General features: G+C 38.2%; 1 pseudogene; it reads left to right on the forward strand.

Annotated features, from left to right (window-relative positions):
* Positions 1 to 11,080: 11,080 nt before the first annotated feature.
* The window catches only part of LOC129391368 (succinate--CoA ligase [GDP-forming] subunit beta, mitochondrial-like), a 30,047-nt pseudogene continuing 16,701 nt past the window's right edge, over positions 11,081 to 24,426 (forward strand).

Consider the following 24,426-nt stretch of genomic DNA (forward strand, 5'->3'; position numbering starts at 1 on the left):
AACTATATAATAGTTTTAGTTTCTAAAACTTTTTAGTTTTAAAAGTTAAATTTCTAAATTAAACCACAATAAAAGAATGGTAAACTTATGTTTGCATAAAAATTAAGTGAATATGATTTTGCCAATCTAGACTGACGCTTTTTGTAAAATTTTCACTCTCATATAATGAGAACATGGAAAGGGTATCTACCTATAAACATTTGACAGAAAAGTCCAAACAAATTCGGATATTTCCAGGGGCCTGGAGGCAAACAGGCTATCTTGCTCTTAAGGCAACTGCTGACTCTGATCACACAGATGAGATAATAGCATTCTTCTGAGAATGCTTCTGAGAAGTAGACCATTTAGATTGGGCTTCTGCAACAATTTGTGCTGTAAAACAAATTTTAAAAATAGTTTTAACCTCACTTTAGAGCTATGATTTGATATGCATGACTTGATAAATATATGCTGAATGACTATTGTTTGATTCTTTCTAGTGGAATTTCATCAGCATCATCAATGGTAAAGTGTACCATTATGTCATGTGCCTTTAAAGAAAATAAAATATTGCTAATTAAATTATGATGCATCCCAATTTCAGTGATGGGGGTGGGGGGAAGAATTGATGAAATACAGTAAGATTGAGGCCCATTTATTTCCAAATTCCAGGTTACAGTGTTTCTTCGAAGAATCCATTGGTTGATGAAAAAGAATACAAATGCAGCAAATCACACAAGAATCTTACTCTCTGACTCAAACATTTTTATTCAGGTTAAACCAGGTTAATTAAGTAATTCTACAATATGTTATAGGTTGACTTCACATGACTAACTCATGTTCTTCTTAGCCTCATAAAGAGCCTCCCAACTCCTTCCTGCATAGTCTCTCTGAGCTCTGGTTTCCTTCCCCTATCACAATCCCTCCATTCCCATCCACACACATATGCATCCTCACACATACACAGGGCTCAAGACAACTTCCTTATACTACAAAGATCGCTCTGACCATAAACATCTCAGGAGTGATAAACATTTATCTACACAAAGAGTGAGTGAGTAGATAAATGTTTGGTTGAAGGCAGAGCATGGTCTAGTCCAAGCTCCATTTTCTTATCTTTATATTATTTGATGTGATTTCATGTAATGCTGCTTCTCGAAAGGCCTGCTTTTGGCTTCCATGTTTCCATGTTCTCCTGGTTTTCCATCTATCTCACACTCTTCCTCTGCCTGCCTTTTAAGTGTCGGTATTCCTCAATGTTCCATTCTCAACCTTTTCTGCCACCATACCTTTCCCAAGTGACCTCTTGGAGCCTCAAACAAATCCAACAAATGACTTATCCAAGGACAGAGAGCCAATTGGTAGGAAAAGACCTCAGCTTTTAATTCTAGTCAGTAAGCTTTATCGTGCACTTATTATGCTCAGTTCTTTCTCAGCACTAGAGACACAAAATAAGTAAGACAGTCTTTGCCCACAAGGAATGGGAAATCTAGCAGTTCTCACATATGGAATCTAGTGCCCTTTCTGAAGTCAATATAGAAGTTCTGAGCTATCTCCAATGAAAATTCATTTCAGTCATGTCAGACTAATTGGACTATGCTCTAAGACAAGTGTACCTAACCAACATGTCACAGTTCTATGGACTCTTCACAAATGTGTGACAAAATTCTGATCACTAATTGTATGAAATTCTTCTTTACAACTGGGGATACATATTATTTACAGTAGTATGTGTTAAGTAGGATATTTTGCTAAGAAGCTGGTATGACTAGGTTAAGAGAGTATTAAAATTTACTATGGGTAAGGAGAAAAGAGGAGTAAGCAAAACAAGTATGGTAATTGTGGAAGTTTACATAGGCAATGTGAGACACTTACTAAGCAGTAATTAATTCACTATAATTATTGCTGATTCATTTACATTATTTCACATCTTTAATTCCTTTTAAGTGTGCCCTTAAAACTTGTGTCATGGACTTCCATCTAAACATGACAAATAAAACACATGTAATCCCACCAACATAAGAGTAAAGAAATCAAAAAGCATAAATCCATAAGGCTAAGGGTAACAGGAGTTCACATGAGATGTCAGCAGAATTCTGGAAGCTGAAAGAAGATGGGAAAATGGTAATTTACTTAGCCTAATTGACTAAACCTGCAGTGAGTGAAGTGACCCAAAGGCAATACAAGTTAGAGTACGTAATCCCAGTCATGTTCAGGAGTTAGGGATGCCTAGGTCTTCTGAAAGTGGAGTGTAAAATGAAGTCAACACAACTTGGCTGAGAGTTTTCTTAAGGATTAGTTAGGGCTTAGATCTCCTACCCACCTTATGAAAGTGGGCATAACCCCTCTCCATTTCAAAAGAGGTGAGATTAACTCTTGAAGAGGTTGAGCTAGAGAGGCTCTGAACTTTTGGAAACAAGGAAATGAGATTGAGCTGTCATACTGAATACTAGGAGGTTAAATGAAAGTCTACATGATAAACATGAGATTTATCCAGCCTCCTTCTCCCACTCAACGCCCAGAACAGAGGCAGCCAGAATACTAGTCCTCAGGAGATTTATCCCTCAGAAAACCATCCAAACCAAGACACATGTGAATCTCTCCTAGGCAAAAACAGTGATCATGGGAGAACCTAGGAAAGAAAAGTGAATGCATATAAGGGAGAGAAGTTAGGTATGAAAGTTCAATCTTCACTCCTGTAGTAGAAAATCAGTAGATCTGATACTTTTAAATATTGAGGAATAGCAATATTAGCAGATTATAAGGTGGAACACATCAGAAGAATCAGCTAAAAGAATTAAAGTGAGTATACCTGAGAAACAAATCCAGCAACAGGTCTATTTTTCATTATAATGTTGTATAATTATATGATGTTTTTAATGATATGTAAGTATTACTTTGATTAAAAACAAAAACTTAAATTTAAAAAAGGTGACACACATATGGTGGTGCTTCTAGCCTCCTGAGGTCCATCAATGTCCTTTAACCCTGTGAACCCACACTTTAAAAAAACAAAAAAGAAGAAATTAAGGTTCAAGGAACTAGAAAGTCACCTGCATCAAGTAGATGGTTTCAGAAGCCCAAGTTACTTTAGAACAGTATCCCACCAGGCCACGCACTGCAGGTTGTTTGTTGAATTTGACACAGATGAAAATATTTAATAGAAAAGTGGAAGAGTTTGAGCTGACAAAGGTTGACGTGGTTCAAGTCATTTGATACAGTAATTATGAATCCTCCTTTTGGGACCAAAAATAATAAAGGGATAGATATGACTTTTCTGAAGATTGCTTTGGAAATGGCAAGAACAGCAGTATATTCTTTAAACAAATCCTCAACCAGAGAACATATTCAAAAGAAAGTTCAGAGTGAAAAATCAAGATAGATATTATTTCAAGATTGTGATATGACCTACTAGTATCACATAAATTTCTTAAAAAGAAATCAGTGGACATTGAAGCATTCCTCATTTGGTTTTCTTTTTAAAAACCTCCCCGCAAAAGGTAGTTTAAAACCTAATTAAAATAAATACTAAATTTGTCTATTAAAAAAGGTGCTACAAACTATAGATTTTATTTCTAGGAATGTAGTCACAATATTTTTGAGTATGTGTTTTAGAGATATATACTGAAGTATTTACAAATGGTATGGTATGGCATCTGAGATTTGCTTCAAAATAAAATTGGGTGAATAGAGAGTAGGGCTAGAAATCAAACAGCATTGATCATGACTTGATAGTTATTGAATACTAGGATCCATTATATTATTATTCTGTCTGCTTTTGTATATATTTGAAAATTTCCAAATAAAAAAGTTATCAAAACTAAATGTGCCATCCACAAAACTGAGAATCACTCTACTGGGCATATGTTATAGCCAAGCAAGGCTATAATGATTAGTACCTGAATTTGTTCACAACAGAAGTTAGAGGTGAATCTATTAGTCTTTAACAGCTTTGGGAGACTACTAGAACAATGAAAAGGAATTTGGTGTTTAACTCACAACATTTCCATGACTGACCTAATTCTCCTAGGTTCTCTTTAAATCTTCTACTCCAGAGCCCCCAGTATGATGTTAAGTGTCATCATTTTTTAGTAATTACTTACTGAGCTTTTTTTCTTAATGGTAAAAAGTGTAGTAGTATATATATCAATTACATCTTAGATTCGGTAAAATACGTTAGATGGATTGAGGAGAAAAAGTGGCAATTAAAACATGACACACTCTAATAATGGTTCTTAATTTCATAAATATTAAGATGAAGAAAACAATTTGAGTCTTGGAATTGATGAAACACAATATTTTCCCCCAAAAGCATCCCTTCTTATCCCAACCCTTCATCCCCACGCCAAATCAATCTTGAGAATCAGTAGATCCACATAATATCTGCCTCCAATGTAGTTTGAGAGTGGTATCCCTACCTTCTCCTACTTGTCCTCATAGCACTAATTTGAAAATACCAATTTTGTTTGCCTCTCCTTCTATCAAATGCCAAGCAAGGTGCCTTGTTTCAGAAATACTCAGAGAATGAATAAATATTTCCTTTTGCACCTTTCAGAGTGCTTTGTACTCAGTAGGTCCCAGTGACTGACAAATATGCCAATGTAAGCAGGGACTTGCGCCCTGTACCAGCAGGGATTATTATTACAAGGAATAGAAACTAGCTCTGCCTGTTTAAGCAGAAAAGGATTTTGTTCTGAAGGTAATTCCACAGAATCTCCAGGAGGGCTAGAGAACTGGGTTTAGAGGTTATGTAGTCAAAAATAATGCTTAAAATGATGACACAAAGCCAGTCCAGTAAAGACACCTCTACTGCCACTACCAGATCCAGACTCAGTAGCTGGCTCTACCGACCCCTCCCCAGCACTGGTCAAGGGTGTTGCCAACTGAAACATCTGCCACTGGGGCAGCGTCTGGGTCCATGTCTATGATGCAAGGATGTCTGGGAGAGGAAGCATCTGGCACTTTTAACTCCTATAGTGAGAAGTGGCCTCTGTCTCATAATGTGGAAGAGCACCCCCAACATGGGAAAGGGGTTCAGATAGCAGTGTTCAAGAGGAATGATGGGTGTCCACTCTACACTATAAACAAACACCTTTGAAAGCCAAAACACAGGGCAGACTAATAGAGTACACACAGAATACACTGAGTGAATACATTTGCCTTTCATCTTTGTCTAATTTGTGCAATTTTATTTTAGAACCTGGACATGTGCCTACTTCGTGGCTATTCAAAGTACATATCATTTCATCTAAGAATTTCAAGTATGATCTTAGCTAAGTAAACCCAGTGGTGGTCACAAAGTAGATGCATTTATTTTAAGTGATGATTGATTAATTATCTATGGAATAATCTTTAAGTAGAAAAGAATAAGAATATTCAATATTAATCAAGAAAAGGATGTACAATCGTTATATGCTACATAAATGTTACTAAGCTGAATTAGACGTTGGCAGATTCATGTATAAGTACCTGGGAACTCAATTTAAACTGCATAATCTGATTTAGGAGGTGCTTTTAAGGTCATGTGAGCCAACATCCTACCCAGGCTCACATGATCCAGTCCCCCTTATTACATCCCTGACAGGTGGCCCAAAATGCATCACTTTCAGTACAGTGTGTTATAGTGTCTGTTTCTGATCTTTTCTTATGGACTCTATGACTCCAACCAAAGAAAGCATTAATTTCTTCTGTACTGTTGGTTAATACTCAAGTGAACTAAAACTAATTTTTACAACTCAAACCGTTTTTAAAGTAGGACTTCCATTCCCTATCCTTAGGCAACTAATTTTAAAAACTAAATGAAGCCAACATTTATTCTTTCTGAATATAATCTTAGTGTCAGCCCTTGCTCTGGGCTAAGGGATATTAAGTTTAATCCTGATTGTCATTTAAATTCATTAGTTCTTGGAGCTTTGCATTATCAACAAACCTGATATATGTATGGTCTAAGTATATCTGAGTCACTGATAAAATTGTAGAAATGTCAGGGTCAAGGGAAGAGCTCTAAAGGAGGCCAACAGAAAGCACCTCCTACGTGGCTTTCACACCTGTAAACATTCTTTGGTTACAGCTGATGAACCCAGCTATTAGATCATATCCCAGACCTCATTTCTGCATCTCACCTACAAAGATTACTCGTCTAATTGATAGATGTGTCCCAGAAGGATAGAGTAGATGTAAAAATTTGATGAGTCTGGTTCTATTTTAAATATTGTAGGTTATCTATAATTTAAAGGAATAATAGAAGAAATATTTGATACAACACAGAACTCTTTAGTGAAGCAAAAACTATAACCCAAACTTTTTATTTTATGTCTTGATTTTCATTTACTGGTTCACATATTGGGCTATATACACATTATACATGTATTTAGGTGGTCCTATGTTAGGTGAATATATATTTATAATTGTTTTGACTAATGATGTGCATAATACATATTTTAATTGAAACAGCTTTGATAAATGTTTACCATTTTAAAGAATGTATGATAAACTGCTCAATTAAAAATAACTGTTTTAAGATTTTTGCTAATTTAAATGGATTCTAAGACCAAAGAAAATCTGAAATTAAAATGTAAATGTTCTACTGGAATATAGACTCTTCAGAAAATCTGGCTTCCAAATACTGAAGGGCAGAGCATTCTGATTCTTCTTCTGAAGGAAAAGGAAGAAATGTACTTGTATAGTAAATTCATTCCAGAGACTGATTCATACTTAAAATATTTATAATGCCAAATGGTAATGTAAAAAACAATTAGGGAACAGATATTATGATATCATTGATGATATTTGCTAAACCAAAAAGCAGCTGTGGGATAAATAAATTATTAGTTTCATCATGAATGAAAGCTTCAAAACATATGGCAATCTCCTTACACAAGGGATAGGACTGAGAGTTATAGCAGCTGAAATAAGCTCTTATACCACGCATTCTAATTAATGAAGTCCCAATCCCAATAATTAAAATGGAAACTATGTTTAAAAGCTATGTAAAGACCTTTGAATCTGCAGTCATTAGCATGTTTGAAACTGATTTTTTAAAGAGGCTTAATGAGCTCTCCTTAAGCATTTACCACAATCATTTTGCTTTGTAACAAAAGAGCAAAAAATCAAACACAGCAAATTGTGAATTATTTTGATGGCATCTGAAACATTATAGAGAGTACATAAACAATATAGCAATTGTCTAATTACATTGAGAATAGAGTTATTTATCCTTTAGAATACAATGTTTATTTTATAGACATAGATGATTGGAGTTGACACAATATTCTCTTTCTAAATGTGCATATCTTCCATTTTATAGCACAGAAACTGATGTAAAATAAGACTTGCTTGTGGTCAGCATAAGTGAGCTGGATGGTTAAAAGCTCCTGGGATGCAAGAACATGCTGTCTTCAGATTCTTTAAATTCAAAGTATTTACTGAAGACTTAGAATGTGAATTGAGCACACAATTTCAGTTAGAGTTCTCTCTGGGTGACAGTCCGCGTAAGTTGTCATTAGAGATCACTGAAGTAAGGCTTTCTTCGATAAGTCATATCCATATGAAACTTCGCTGAAAATAGAAACTATAATCTAATTGCCTTGAGATTTTACCAACTTCAGTACGTCCTTGATCACTCTTTTTCTCATGTACTATCAGAATTATAAGGCAGGACATGTTTGGCAGACACTACAAAAAGGAATAATACAAATACCTGAAATAGAAGTGTTTTCTGTTCCATTTTAAGGAATAATCATTTGATAAGAAAGTCCTGAATTAACTGCTTCACTATACATTTTAGCAGAGAGTAATTTTTATGATTTTAAAAACTTATTGTAAAATATGAAGTAGAAATTTAACCATACATATGATAAACATATGAGGCTTTTCTGAAGATGGTCCCTAGAGATAACTAGATTTGTTGACAGAAGTGCAATCTAGAATGGCACTCTATCATCATTTGCTTGAGACTGGCAAACTGGAATCTTCAGAAAATGAAGATTTTCTGTAGTGGTTTGATCTTCCACTTCCCTGGAAAATTCCTATAATGATCAATAGTGGAAGCACCCACTGGGTCTTCAGAGACACAAATGTAAGTGGTGTGCTATTTTTTGGAATTAATTGCATTTGGAACATTCTCAGTAGGTACTCTCTGGTACTACAAGCATATGGTCATTTTCACATAGTGCTATTTCTGTAAAATCTACATTCTTTCCATCATCAGAATCTGCTTCCTTAAAGACAGCTGGACTAAATCAGAAAATGATTGCAATTTAGTATCTTTTCCTATTTGAAGCAACAGATTTGCTAAAACCAAAACATCTGCTTATCTTATTTCAGGAATCTGTGCCAAAGCAACAGAATATTGATCAGCATCTCAAATATTACATTTAAATACCATCTTTTATATAAAAGTAATAAAACTATTTGTTTGATGATGCTTTTTTACCTGAGGAAACCAGGATGGTAGCAGAATAGTGAAGGAGCCCTTTGGGTATTAGTCAAAGGGCAGACCAACTGTTTTTTTAAAATGCAATGAGATGCATTCACCTAAGTACCAGTTACCAACCTTGCACTTGTCTCTTTTCACCTCCCTCTTCCATTCCCATCAGCAACTATGTAACGTCCTTTAGAATCCCCTTCTCACTTCCCTCATCCTCAGCAGGCTTCTCTGTCCTCTGACTGAGGCCATCAACTTCCAGCTCCACTCCATTAGGTATAAAGCCATGGGTTTCTATCTTCCTTGCCTCCCAGGATAAGATTACTCTCTCATTCAAAGCCAGACCTGTCAAAACTGCCGGTCATCTCACTCCCTGACTGGAGCTGCTCAGCAGAATTCAGTGTCCTTCCCAGGCTCCTAGAGTGGACCCTGAAAGTCTTGTATCTTATGATGTAGATCCCTTCCCCCACTCCCACTTCCCCTACTCATCTTTGTATGTTTTGGCACTTCTCACTAAATCTAGCAAGCTGAGGTGTGTTGAACTGAAACTACTCACTTTTAAGCATGAGTTATTTTCAATAGCTAGAACCAGAACTGGGCTTGTCCCAGATTGCCTGCAGAACAGCATATGATCTCTGTTCCACTTTATTTTTTCAAACCATAGTGACCCCAAAAAGAGGAATGAGAAATTTCCAGTGACTATAGAGTTGCCAGATAAAATACAGGCTGTTCAGTCAAAACTGAATTTCAGATGAACAACAAATTTAAAAATTTTTAGTGTAAGTATATCCCAAACAATGCATGGGATATACTTATACTAAAAACAATTATTCATTGCTTATCTGAAATTTGAATTTAACTGATGAACAGCATGTATTTTTATTTGCTGAATCTGGCAGCTCTACCAATGACTCTTTAAAAATTCTCAGAGGACTCAAGGAATGCTTCTTTAGAGCACCTGGATGTTTGTATCCAAGCTCTGCAAACTTCTCAATTGGTCATATTTTATGTCTGTTAATGCAGCTGGGTTACTTTCTGAGCATCTCAGTAACATACTTTAGGAAATGCTGTTTATTACATAAAATTTTTACTTGTTAATTTCATAGAATTCCCTTCTAATACCATCTATCAATAATTTCAGCACAAAGAATACTGTAATGTTGCCCCAAATCTCTTAGAAAGCTGATATTCATAGAGTCATTACTATGCCTGAATTAAGTCCTTGTCTTTATGTATTAATAATTAAAATTTTTTGAAAATTTAATTTTGAAAACACAATATGGGAAATAAATGTCTTTCATTTTGGGATTCCTTTTCTTCATTAATCAAGCACAGTGAGACATACTGTCCTCACTAACAGGCTGGGGAGAAGCAGCCTGGCAGGTGGAGGTGGAGCCTGTGGTGTAACTGCAGTGGGTCTTTTTTGGAAGAGCCTTCTCTAAATGTGGAACATCTGTAAACTGAATTGCTTCAGCTTCACTGTGTATGGGCTGGCAAGAGAAGAGAGTTGCCTCTTTCAGCATCATGTAAATCTTGGAGGCTTGAAATCTTGGTCAACAGAGGAATTCCTCACAGGTCATTTAGAGACATACCTTGTCTCATTAAGGGAGGAAAAAGCAGGTTTCTTCTGCAAAGGAGCACCATTTTAGAGTATTAACTGTTGTGTGTGTCAGTTTACTGATTAATGGTGATGGTGCAATGGAAGTTATAACCTAAAGTGTAAGGAAAGATGCCCTACAGCTTGTTCCAATCCTGAAAGTTCCTTACATTAATGTGTTCTTTCAGTGTTCTTGACAGTGATTACAGAAAAGACGTTCATTTCTTATTTCCATGAAAGAATTTAGGAAAGATAGATGCCTCCCAGTGTAGAGGGATACAAATTTTGCCTTCTTCAAAATTTCAACTAGATCTCATATTCAACTTTAAGGGAGAGAATGACTAAGTCTGTGTAACTACCTGGTGTCGTAAGATGATAATGAATTAAGACGTTTATTCCAACATAAGCCCATTACCTGCTTTCCACCATATTGGCAGCTCCGGTTTGTCAAGCTCCAGGCACAACACGCACACTGCAGAGATGCAGAACAATGCCTGGATATCTGCCCAAGACTGGTCTCTCCAAAGGACAGACTCAATTTACGGTACCCATCTAAAGCTCACTGGGGGTTATTAGCGTCTTTTTCCTAGTTGGTACAGGGAAGGGATGAGATTTGGAAAGCTGAGGCACGGGGCTTCCACCTGCCTGTGCAGAGCAGAAAAGCTGACAAACATATTCATTAAACTTGATCTGAAGCAACCGAGCCTGCGAGGTCGTTCCTGAAATATTCATAAGGTGTGTTACCGGACTCGCTACTTAGAGGTGGAGTAGAAACACGGTGAATAGGGGCACTCTGTACTCACACTTGGGGAAAAAAAGGCACTCACAACAGCACGCCTCACCACCACACTTCACTGTTTTGCTTTTAATAGCTCTGTCAGCCGTGGCACCCCACTCGCCTGTTCAATTCTACCTGCCTAGGAAAGAAGGTGCCCCAATAAGTGAGGGGAACCTGGCAGTAGGAGGAGACACCGCGCGCCAGCCCCTCAGACAGTTCCTCCGGGTTCGCAGCGCTAATGACCCACCAGCTCTGCGGTCCGCCAATCCGAAGTCCTGCATTGCCCCAGAGGCCTAAGGCCATGGGGCAGAGGACCCCAGGACCTGGACAGGCCACTCGTCCGGGCCAGGCCTACCTTCGTCCCCAACTCCCATTTTGGCCTCTGCCAGGCATGCCTCCTCCAGAGTCCTCGGCGTTCAGTTACTACGTGACCCGCGCCCCTGCCAAGATGCAGCCTCTCGCGCAGACCTGTATCCCCCGGGTGTTCATTTTGGGGGTCAAGATGGGAGAACAGATGACGGTCTTGAGTGACCACGAAGCCCCTGAACCGAAGCAGTATGCACGTTCATTCCTGCCCCCTCTGCCCACAATCTTGGCATTTCTGCTGCGCCCCATACACAGCGCAGCTCTCACGGTGCCAAAAGTCCTCGCCGCCACCTCTCTCCTGTTCAAGGACATTCGCCCCTCTCCCCTCCGCTCCTGTTGGGCCGCCCCTGGACGCAGCTACTCACATGGATTCAGCGGCGGCAGAAGCTCAGCAGGTCCTGGCGTGCAGCAGTCGGGTCTCCATCTCCGCGTTCCCCAAGGGCTCCAGCTGCAAGCTCCACCGCGGCGATCGACGAGGTCGGTCCCCGGCGCGGAGCCTGGACCAGGGTGGCCGCGGCTGCAGCACCGGCTGCAGGCACGGGAGGGGCGGAGGCGGGTCAGGAATCTGGGTCGCTAGGAGCAGAGGAAGCTGGGATGGACCCCAGGAGGTCGGCGGCAAGGAGGCAACAGAGAGCAGCCGGGGTAGGGAGTGCGGAGGTTTCCCTGGAAGCACACCGCGGGCGGCGACTGAGCATGCCCAGTCGCCAAGCCGCCCACACCGTGCGGGGGAGGAGGCGCGGGAGTCTGGATGGAAAGGGTTAAATCTGCGGACCCTGCTTCTTAGGCAGAGAGCGGGGAGTAGGCTGCACTGGCAGAGTTTAATTGCTCCTGGTTCTACCCCCGGGAGGAGCAGTGGGCTAGAAGATGGTGCACCTCGGAAGACTATGGGATTCCCAAAGAGTCCTGGAATAAGAAGGAAAGGTGTATACCTCGCTCGTTCCCCAGAGAATTGTTCAGAGGGCCAAGTTTGTTTTTTAGCTTAGCTCCAACCTCTGCGATCTCACCGAGTGACTCCCCCAGTCCAGACATCCACCCCTCACCTGCTTTCCTGTGCCTGGGGACCTCTCCTGCAGGGATGCCGGGGCAATCCCCGCCTTTCCCGACTACTGGACTAGTCGGGTCAAGTTCTCAAAGAGCCAGCTCCTAGGTTTGTAACTGAGAGAAGGCGTCAGTCTTCTCAGGTTACATATTTGCATTTTAATCAGGTTTCAGAAACAATACCTTAACCCTGGGGTTAATTATAATGGATGAATTATAGACACCAAAGCCTGGGGATATTTGGGGAAGATTGCTTGGACCAGAACTCACTTCACACACACACACACACACACACACACACACACACACACACACACGGAGACCTGTGCCTTTCTTTAGTATTATGCTTCATATTAATAACGAATATTTCTCTCTAATTAAAAAGTTTCTTAAGTTAGAGGCAGCATAGGGTAGGGGAAAGACAATGACCTTCACGGTCGGCCTTGATTTCAATTTCATTTACCACCACAGTAGTTTACCCAGCTATTCTGCCCCTCTCTTACCTCATCTGTAAAATGGAGAGTGGTAATCCCTGTCTCTCTGGACTGTTTCGAGTATTAAGTAAGGCAATGAATGCAAAGCACCTGTTCCATAGTAGATGTTCACTAAATAAAAGTCTCTGCAGGTTCCACATCCACTATACTGTTTTTATGAAAGTTTAGATTAGTGATAGTCCTTAAATGCTGAACATTTATTGTGTTCCTTCCTCACATTAAATAATAATAAACCCTTGACCCTTCTAGTTTTTGTTTTTAGAAGCATTAGCCTCTATTACCTTTTCTTTCAACTCTCCAGTTTCTTCATACTTCCTGAATAAACCTCTTGGAAAAAGTTAGACCAAGGCCATATATGAGTCCTCTTTGGAAGGAAAAGCTTTTCAGGAGAGATTCATGACAGAAGAATTTCACTCCAAATTCTTTTTAAAGTAATTTAATTTTCTTACGTTTCCCTGTGGTCCTTCTTTCATAACTATTCCATAAAGTAAGGTACACTTGTATGGAAGGAAATTTACTTTCCACTGACACTAAGTACATTTTAAAGTATCCGTGTTCAAAAAATAAACTTTTCAATATCCCCCAAACATACCACGTGTTTCATAATGCTTTGCCTTCATTTATGGTGTTCCAACCTTTCTGGAAGACTCTTCTCTTTCCATTCCACTTCACAAAGTCCTACCTATTCTTCAAGCTCAAATGCCACCTTCTTTCTGAAAGCTTCCCCAACCCTCAAGGCAGAGTTATTGCTCTGCCGCCAGAGCACCAGTGCATACTGGTATCACAGCACTTATCACAGTCTACTGCTATTGTTTAATCAATGTAAAACAATTTACTGAGCAACTATTATGTGCAGGCACAGTTCTGGGTGCTGGGAAAACAACAATGAACAAGACTGACAAGGTCCCTGCCCTCATGGAACTTAGAATCTAGTTTGAAGAAAATAGGCAATAAACACCTAAAAAGTGAATAATCTCCAAGGACACAAGTCAAGTATTTTTTGTCTTTGTGTTGTTCATCAAATTAATCTATAGGCCTTGATTCATTCTCTCAAAAGCATCAATAAAAATATTAATATTGGCCCTAGGTTGACCAAACTACATGGACATGGATCCCTGCCAATGATTTTTATTCCTTTCATTTGACTCCCTCAGCTAATTTCTCTAGGTAGGTACCTGCAATTCATATGATGAATGAAAGGGGATGGAGGAAGCCCAGAGAGTTTAATCCCCATACCAAATTATATCTTTTTTCTAACCTCAAGGAATGATATTTCTCCAATGGCCAGATTCAGCCTGGACTCCCATATCTCCTACATCTCAAACATCTCCTTCAGGATCATGTACCACTCACAAACCTTCACCTTCTCACCACCTTTGTCCTCTATTTATGTCAATAGCTATTCTCTGTTGTATATCATTTGACTGTTTGGATCTACCTACTGTCTGAATAACTTAAGCTCTTCTCTCTGTTTCTCTTATTGTCTGAATGTGAGACAGACTTGGCACCACTTAGAACCAACTTTTCCAAAGTATATTTGTACACATGTATTCCATAGCAATTAGTGACAGCCTTGCCACCTGTTAACATTTAACTCAGGGCAGGATCTTATTCATCCTTGTATTAAAGAATTTAACAGACAATTAATATGTGACAGATCCTCAATAAAAGATTGTAAAATGAATGAATGGATGTATACAGGTTCTCAACCCTTCTTGATTCCTCAGGCCATAGGTCTTTTCTAATTAGTCTTCCTAATAAACCTAGTATTTGGGTCAGTTTTTCCCTTTCCTAGTCTACTAATTTCCCTCCAGTCACAAATTCACAGATTTCTACAATTCAGGGTCCACATAGCATTGTGAAAGAAAATCCTAGCCATAATTCATTACAAATTTGTGTGTTTTAGCTAAAGCCACAACCTATCATCTATAAATCAGTATCACTATTGCTTCCTCCAATCCACAGCAACTATCTTTAAAATTTTTCTCTTTCCACCTCCTCAACCCACCATGTTTTTAACAATGTACATCCAGGTCTCCCCACTGCACCAGAGAAGAGAGACCATTGAGTACCATCACCCCAGGAATTACCTTATTATTGTAAATATTTCCTCCACACCCTTTCTTTCCTCTTCCTAATCAATTTCAGCAGAGTAGGTATTCTCTTCATTCTTGAGCTAGTCTGTACCAATAGACTATCCTCTTCCATCTTTATTCCCTTTCTTCTGGCTATCACCAACTTTTCTCTTTCTCTCATCTCTCTCAACTACCTTCCATCTTCTAATAAACATATCCAGAGTTTGTTAAGAAAACTGACTTGACCATAGTGCCCTTTAAAGATATCTAAAAATAAACTATTATAAAGCTCCCAGGGTTTTAAAGAATGAGTTTTAAAGAAAACTCCTTGCCCCATTCCCATTTCTAGGCATTTCTTTTCTGCTTCCTCATGGCTACAGTTACCTGCCAAGTCTATAAGTACACGAAGATGCAAGACCTTGTGCTCTGCTAACTGAAACAGCTTTCCTAAATATCCCCATTATCACACATCTTTTATCTTTTAGTTGACTACTAGGTACTTTTCAAGGAAAACTACTATGATATGCAGCTTTGTCACAGGCGAACAAATAAAGCATTTCTCATCAGTTAATAAACATTAGAAAAATACAGCTAATAGATAATCTAGTAGGATGACGTACAGAGAGGTTTATAGAATTTCAGGTAATAGACTTGTTGGAGACTAATATATCTTTGAATTAATCCAGGAAGTTCTCATGGGCTGCCAAACTGGCAGGGACCCATGCCCATGTAATTTGAAGGAAATTGATATCAACCAGGGTTCTTGGCCTTCCCCCAATGAATAGAAATTGACTAAATGCCAGACCAGAAATTCAGGGAAGGCTTTACTGGGGCTCCTGCAGCTGCAGGAGGGAGTGAAAACAAGTAACGGTTTCCCTTTCTTGCTCCCCGAGGCGGGGGGTGGACAAGCTGGTTCCTTATATGGAGTGAGGGTAGGTAGTGGTGAGTCTATGGGTCGGGCTGAAGGGGTAGCTTAGGTGTTTTGTCCACCCCTTTGGTGGTGTTGAGTGCAGGGGGCATTCGCGGTACGCTGCTTTTGCTACTGACACCCTCTTTTTGCTCCCAGCTCTTCAGAAGTGGCAGTTGGGTTTTTTGGTCTTTTTATATCTTCTTGTCCTTAATTTGCCCCAACTGCACATGCATACACTTATTTTTAGTCTCTTATAATTTCTTTGGATTTTGTTGCTCAAGGAGACGTTTGTCCAAGTGCAAGTATTGCAGCACTACAGCAAAGGGTCCCAGGTCCCAGCCTGTCTCACGATTAATTGTTTGAATGAAGGCTGTAAAGTGTTTGGTGACATTTGCTACAACAGTGTTACATAATGTTCAAGCACCAGCCTGGAAGTTAAGGGACCTGGACTTAACTTCTTTCAGCTTTATCTCTAAAGTGAGGATGATAATAATAAAGAATATTTACCTCGTGTTGTTACTGGCAGGATTAAATTAGCAAATGATTTGTAAAGTGCTTAGCATAGTGGCTGGTCCATAGTGGTCCATAAATGTTAGCCATGAATCCAGCTGCATTATTTCTGGATAAAAACATGTTTAACAGAGTACCACGAGATCAACAGAGAGGCAGTTGAAGAAACTGAGATCACCTGATGTAGTATTTAGAAGTGATAAGTAGAGAATCCATGGAGGAGGAAGTTGTGCCTCTAAAGTCTGCCCAAATTACAGCAGTGGGACTGGGGAGGAAGGGAAGACCTAGGAGATGCTGTGCTCTGTCATCTGTTTGGACTCCACATTGGTCCATTATGAGTGACACAGAGTTTGGGTCTTTTCCAGACAGGTGGATCTCTTACTGAGCACCATCCTTAGGAATTCATTTGAATAAGAACTTCCCCACCCAAAGGTCTCTTTCTTTAGCAAGGTTAGATTGAGCAATGGGCAAGTAGGAATTTCCTGCCTGGATTATTTTGTGGGTGGAGTGGGAGTCTTGGCCATTTACTTATTTTTAATCTAGTTCTGGTCTTAAGTGTTGTGACTTGAAGAATTGGTAGTAGGAGATGTATGTATTGTCTTCACAATGAAAGTAGAAATGAAACCTCTGAGCTTAAAGAGTATTAGGCCTTGTCTCAATTTTACTTAATTGTTGTGTAAAATTTAAAAATTAATTTAAGACCACTCTGTTTTCCAATAGAATAAATTTTATAGACCTATGGAGTTCTATGTACAAAACTGAAGTGACTGTTGGACCCAGTATGGCTGTTAATATCTATATTGATAAAATTGTGACTGAGATTATGTGAGTTATTCATTCTGCCAGAGAATGCTTTAAACAAAATAAACTAAGATTCTTAGACATGCTGCTATGGCAGTAGTTCTCAAAACATGATCTAGAGAAGGCTTTCCAGTGGCCTAAAGACTGGTCCAAAATGATTTTTTTTAATTAATTAATTTATTTTTATTTTTGGCTGCAATGGGTCTTCATTGCTGCGAGTAGGTTTTCTTTAGTTGTGGTGAGCAGGGGCTACTCTTCATTGCGGTGGCTTCTTTTGTTGCAGAGCATGGGCTGTAGGCATGCAGGCTTCAGTAGGTGTGGCACGCGGGCTCAGTAGTTATGGCTCATGGGCTCTAGAGCTCAGGCTCAGTAGTTGTGGTGCACAGGCTCAGTTGCTCCATGGCATGTGGGATCTTCCAGGACCAGGGCTCGAACCCATGTCCCCTGCATTGGCAGGCAGGTTCTTAACCACTGTGCCACCAGGGAAATCCCCAAAATGATTATTAATTCACTTAATAGTCAGTTATTGAGTACCTAGTATATGTAATACACTATCTTAGATACTGGGGATACAAAGATGAATAAAACACTGTCCATGGTATTGAAGAACTCATAAGCAAGATAGAGCCACAATCATTTCTTCAAGGTCAGGAAACATAACCAACCTACCAAATACATAGAAATAAAAATAACAAGTTAAGCAAAATAAGATGACAGAGAAACATGTTCCAAATGAAGGAATAAGATGGAACAAAATCTCAGAAGAAGAACTAAGTAAAGTGAAGATTAGGTAATCTACCTGATAAAGAGTTCAAGGTAATGATCATAAAAATGATCAAAGGACTTGGGAGAAGAATGGATAAACAGAGTGATAACTTAGAAGTTTTTAATAAGGAGTTAGAAAATATAAAGATGAACCAAACAGATGAAGAACACAATAACTGAAATGAAAAACATGCTAGAAGGAATCACTAGTAGATTATATGACACAGAGGAACCAATCAATGAGCTGGATGACAGAGTACTGGAAATCACTGAAGCTGAACAGAAAAAAGAAAAAAGAAAAAGAAAGAGATGAAGACAGTCTAAGAGACCTCTGAGACAACATCAAGCACACTAGCATTCACATTATAGGGGTCCTTGAAGGAGAAGAGAGAGAGAAAAAAGGGACAGAGAACATATTTGAGAATATAAGAGCTAAAAACTTCCCTAACCTGGGAAAGGAAACAGACATTCAGGTGCAGGAAGCACAGAGTCCCAAACAGGATCAACACAAAGAGGACACATTGTAATTAAAATGGCAAAAATTAAAGATAGAGAATATTAAAAGCAGCAAGGGAAAAGCAACAAGTTATGTACAAGGGAACTCCCATAAGACTATCAGCTGACTTTTCAGGAGAAACTCTGCAGGCCAGAAGGGAGTGGCATGATATGTTTAAAGTGATGAAAGGGGAAAACCTGCAACCAAGAATACCTGGCAAGGCTTTCATTCAGATTTGAAGGAGAGATCAAAATTTTATGGACAATTTGTCTGTTGATGGACATTTAGGTTGCTTCCATGACCTGGCTATTGTAAATAGTGCTGCAATGAACATTGGGGTGCATGTGTCTTTTTGATTTATGGTTTTCTCTGGGTATATGCCCAGGAGTGGGATTGCTGGGTCATATGGTAATTCTATTTTTAATTTTTTAAGAACCTCCATACTGTTCTCCATAGTGGCTGTATCAATTTACATGCCTACCAACAGTGCAAGAGGGTTCCCTTTCCTCCACACCTTCTCCAGCATTTATTGTTTGTAGATTTTCTGATGATGCCCATTGTAACTGGTGTGAAGTGATACCTCACTGTAGTTTTGATTTGCATTTCTCTAATACTTAGTGATGTTGAGCAGCTTTTCATATGCCTCTTGGCCATCTGTATGTCTTCTTTGGTGAAATGTCTATTTAGGTCTTCTGCCCATTTTTGAATTGGGTTGTTTGTTTTTTTGATATTGACCTGCATGAGCCATTTATATATTTTGGAGAGTAATCCTTTGTCTGTTGATTCGTTTGTAAATATTTTCTACCATTCTGAGCATTGTCTTTTCATCTTTTTTATAGTTTCCTTTGCTGTGCAAAAGCTTTTAAGTTTCATTAGGTCCCATTTGTTTGTTTTTGTTTTTATTTCCATTACTCTAGGAGGTGAGTCAAAAAAGATCTTTCTCGTCAAAGACTGTTCTTCCTATGTTTTCCTCTAAGAGTTTTATAGTGTCAGGTCTTACATTTAGGTCTTTAATCCATTTTGAGTTTATTTTTGTGTATGGTGTTAGGGAGTGTTCTACTTTTATTCTTCTACATGTAGCCGTCTAGTTTTCCCAGCACCATTTATTGAAGAGACTGTCTTTTCTCCATTGTATATCCTTGACTCCTTTGTCATAGATTAGTTGACCATAGGTTCATGGGTTTATCTCTTGGCATTCTACCCTGTTCCATTGATCTATATTTCTGTTTTTTGCCAGTACCATATTGTCTTGATTACTGTAGATTTGTTGTATAGTCAGGGCATCTGATTACTGCAGCTCCATTTTTTTTTTTCCTCAAGATTTCTTTGGTTATTCAGGGTCTTTTGTGTCTCCATATAAATTTTAAGATTTTTTGTTTTAGTTCTGTAAAAAATGCCATTGGTAATTTGATAGGGATTGCAGTAATCTGTAGATTGCTTTGAGTAGTATAGTCATTTCACAATTTTGATTCTTCCAATCCAAGAACATGGTATATCTCTCCATCTGTTTGTGTCATCTTTGATTTCTTTCATCAATGTCTTATAGTTTTCTGAGTACAGGTCTTTTACCTCCTTGGGTAGGTTTATTCCTAGGTAATCTATTTTTTTGTTGCAATGGTGAATGGGATTGTTTCCTTAATTTCTCTTTCTGATCTTTCATTTTTAGTGTATAGGAATGCAGTTCATGGGTTTATCTCTTGGCATTCTACCCTGTTCCATTGATCTATATTTCTGTTTTTTGCCAGTACCATATTGTCTTGATTACTGTAGATTTGTTGTATAGTCAGGGCATCTGATTACTGCAGCTCCATTTTTTTTTTTCCTCAAGATTTCTTTGGTTATTCAGGGTCTTTTGTGTCTCCATATAAATTTTAAGATTTTTTGTTTTAGTTCTGTAAAAAATGCCATTGGTAATTTGATAGGGATTGCAGTAATCTGTAGATTGCTTTGTGTAGTATAGACATTTCACAATTTTGATTCTTCCAATCCAAGAACATGGTATATCTCTCCATCTGTTTGTGTCATCTTTGATTTCTTTCATCAATGTCTTATAGTTTTCTGAGTACAGGTCTTTTACCTCCTTGGGTAGGTTTATTCCTAGGTAATCTATTTTTTTGTTGCAATGGTGAATGGGATTGTTTCCTTAATTTCTCTTTCTGATCTTTCATTTTTAGTGTATAGGAATGCAAGAGATTTCTGTGCATTAATTTTGTATCCTGCAACTTTACCAAATGCATCAATTAGCTCTAGTAGTTTTCTGGTGGCATCTTTAGAATTTTGTATATATAATATCATGTCATCTGAAAACAGTGACAGTTTGAATGGTTAAAGAAGATGTGGTACATATATACAGTGGAATATTAGCCATAAAAAGGAATGAAATTGGGTCATTTGCAGAGATGTAGATGGACCTAGAGTCTGTGATACAGAGTGAAGTAAGTCAGAAAGAGAAAGACAAATATTGTATATTAATGCATATATGTGGAATCTAGAAAAATGGTACAGATGAACCAGTTTGCAAGGCAGAAATAGAGACACAGATGTAGAGAACAAACGTATGGACACCAAGGGGGGAAAGCACCGGGGGGCAAGGGGGGAAAGCACGGGGGGGACGAATTGGACGATTGGGACTGACATATATACACTAATATGTATAAAATAGATAACTAATGAGAACCTGATGTATAGCATGGGGAACTCCACTTCACTGAACAGTAGAAACTATCACAACATTGTAAAACAACTATACCCCAATAAAAAAAAATTTTTTTAATGTTTTACGGGTAAGCAGAGCTAACAGAGTTCAGTCCCATGAAACCAGCTTTACAAGAAATGTTAAAGAAACTTCTCTAAGTGAACAAGAAAAGGCCACAACTAGAAACATGAAAATTATGAAAGGAAAAAGTTCATTGCTAAAGGCAAATATAGAGTAAAGGTAGTAAATCAACCATGTGCAAAGATAGAAGGAAGGTTAAAAGACAAAAGTGGTAAAATCATCTATATCCTCAATAAGCAGTTAAGGAATACACAAAAACAAAAAGATGTAAATATGATGTCAAAAGCAGTAAATGTGGTGGGTGGAGTAAAAATGCAGGGTTGTTAAACTGCATTTGAAATTAAGAGATTAGCAACTTAAATTAATTATGTATATATTTATATTGCTGTATATAAACCTTATAGTAACCACAAATCAAAAATCTATCATAGATACAGACACAAAGAGAAAGGAATCCAAACATAACACTAAAGAGTCATCAAGTCACAAGGGAAGAGAACAAAAGAAGAAAGGAATAAAAAAGAACTACAAAAACAACCCCAAAACAATGAACAAAATGTCAGTAAGTACATACCTATCAATAATTTAAGTGTAAATGGACAAAATGCTCTAGTCAAAAGACATAGAGTGGCTGAATAGATACAAATACAAGACTCATGTATTTGCTGCCTACAAAAGTCTCACTTCAGACATAAAGACACACACAGGCTGAAAGTGAGGGTATGGAAAAAGTACTCCAGCCAAATGGAAGTTTTCTAAAAATCTGGAGGAGCAATACATATGTCAGACAAAATAGGCTTTAAAACAAAGACTGTACAAAGAAACAAAGAAGGATAATACATAATGATCAAGGGATCAATCCAACATAAAGATATAACAATTGTAAATATATATGCACTCAACATAAGAGCACCTAAATAAATAATGCAAATACTTACAGAAACAAAGGGAGAAACTGACAGGATGTTAAAAGAGGAGACTTTAACATCCTACTTATTGATACATCAATGGAAGATCATTCAGACAGAAAACCAATAAGAAAACACTGGCCTGAAAAGACACATTAGACAAAATGCACTTCATAGATATGTATAGAACATTCCATCAAAAAGCTGCAGAATACACATTCTTTGCAAGTGCACATGGGACATTCTCCAAGAGAGATCACATGCTAGGTCACAAAATAAGTCTCAGTAAAATTTAAGAAAACTAAAATCATATCAAGCATCTTTTCCAACTACAATGTTATGACACTAGAAATCAACTACAAGAAAAAAAAAACTGCAAAAAACCAGCCACAAACACGTGTGCACATTCACACACACACACACACACACACACACACACACACACACACACACAACTGGGTGTTTTCTTCAGGTTTGTTTCCAATAAAGAATTAAATCTCTACTAAGCCTCCTTCTCCTCTCATCTCAATCACCCAGTCAGACTCCTTTGTGCTTGGTATTTGTTTAAGATGTCATTCCCCCATGGCAATGCAGGTCCAAAACATCTGTGAGTCTTGGTGCCCTCACTCTGTCAGCCAAGTCCAAGAAAATTTAATTAATCTCTAAAAGATGGCTGATCCTGTAGGAATCCAAGAATAAGAAAATAATGTTAGACAACAAGACCATAGTTCAAATATATTGTGACTGACACTGTGTATGATGCTCCTACTTGGAAAATTTTTTTAAACAAATAGACTTTCTTTTCAGATTTATTTATTTATTTATTTATTTATTTATCTATTTATTTATTTTTGGCTGTGTTGGGTCTTAGTTGTGGCACATGGGATCTTTGTTGAGGCATGCAGGATCTTTTGTTTTGAAGTGCAGGATTCTCTCTAGTTGTGGCACACAGGTTTTTCTCTTCTCTAATTGTGGCATGCAGGCTCTAAGGTGCATGGGTCCTGTAGTTGTGGCACGCAGGCTCCAGAGCATGTGGGCTCTGTAGTTTGCAGCATACAGGCTCCCTAGTTGAGGCACACAAGCTCAGTAGTTGTGGCATGCGGACATAATTGCCCCACAGCATGTGGGATCTTAGTTCCCTGACCAGGGATTGAATCTGCATCCCCTGAAGTGTACTGCAGACTCTTTACCACTGGAACACCTGGGAAGTCCCTACTTGGAAATTTTAATGGGCCCATCCTGGAATGGCCTTTGCTGATGGGCAGCCTCAGGCAGGGGCATTGACATTTAATCAGTGGCTGCTTTTATATCAGAATATATTTTTAAGGAACACATTTACACTTTTGAAGACAGTTTTGATGAACAGTCAAGTTTAGTGGACAGGAGAAAATTTAGGCTTCTATGGGGTCTATGAAAATTAGGCTGTGAATCAAATTAAGAAGTTATGGAATTTCTTCCTAGACATTTACGCTACTTAGGTTGAACTGAAACCCTTTGGTGAAATTCGAGAAAGACAAGTTGTCTGTTTTCATGCCAAGATACACTTTGAGGACAATTCAAGATATCTACAATAAGATATGTTTGCCCTGGACAACAAATAAAAAATGCATCTACTCAAAAATAAGTCAGTAGATATGACCTAAAATACATAAAACTAAACGGGAATACCAAATGTTTGTGAATGGCGCTGGACTAGACATAGCTCCATATGACATCATTTCTCTTCATGGTCAAAGCCCAACCAACTTCTTGGATCTCAGTGTTAGGGAAGCTCAGTGTATTAAATATTTTATTTGCTCATTGCTGATCCTAAGGTAAACAGTGAAATTTGCTATCATTGCTGATGATATCATCAAAGACTGCTGAACAGTAGAACTCATAGCTCTGGTGGTCAGGCTTGAAGGAATCAATGTCTAAGAGTCTCAGAATATATTCAATATCCAGCTCCCTGTAACTTCTGGCATTGACTTGGAAGATGCAGTCAGGAAAGCTGTGGCCAGCAGGGCAAGGAAGTGGTTCCTTTTTTTCTAATCCATGGTGTGGATAGACGTCTCCATTCCTAGAAAAAGAGACATTTCTCATGACTAGGAAGAAAATAGTTTTCCATTTAGGGAAAGAAAAAATGAGTTAGGGTCAGGAATCATATGGAAAAATTTAAAATCTGTACTTTTTTCAAAATAGATATAAACCCACTCTCACCACTCTTATTCAACATAGTTTTGGAAGTTCTAGCCACAGCAATCAGAGAAGAAAAAGAAATAAATGGAATCCAAATCAGAAAAGAAGAAGTAAAGCTGTCACTGTTTGCAGATGACATGATACTATACATAGAGAATCCTAAATATGCTACAAGAAAACTACTAGAGCTAATCAATGAATTTGGTAAAGTAGCAGGATATAAAATTAATGCACAGAAATCTCTGGCATTCGTATACACTAATGATGAAAAATCTGAAAGTGAAATTAAGAAAACACTCCCATTTACCATTGCAACAAAAAGAATAAAAT

Source organism: Physeter macrocephalus, chromosome 16 (assembly GCF_002837175.3).
Source record: "Physeter macrocephalus isolate SW-GA chromosome 16, ASM283717v5, whole genome shotgun sequence".
Taxonomy (NCBI): Eukaryota; Metazoa; Chordata; class Mammalia; order Artiodactyla; family Physeteridae; genus Physeter; species Physeter macrocephalus.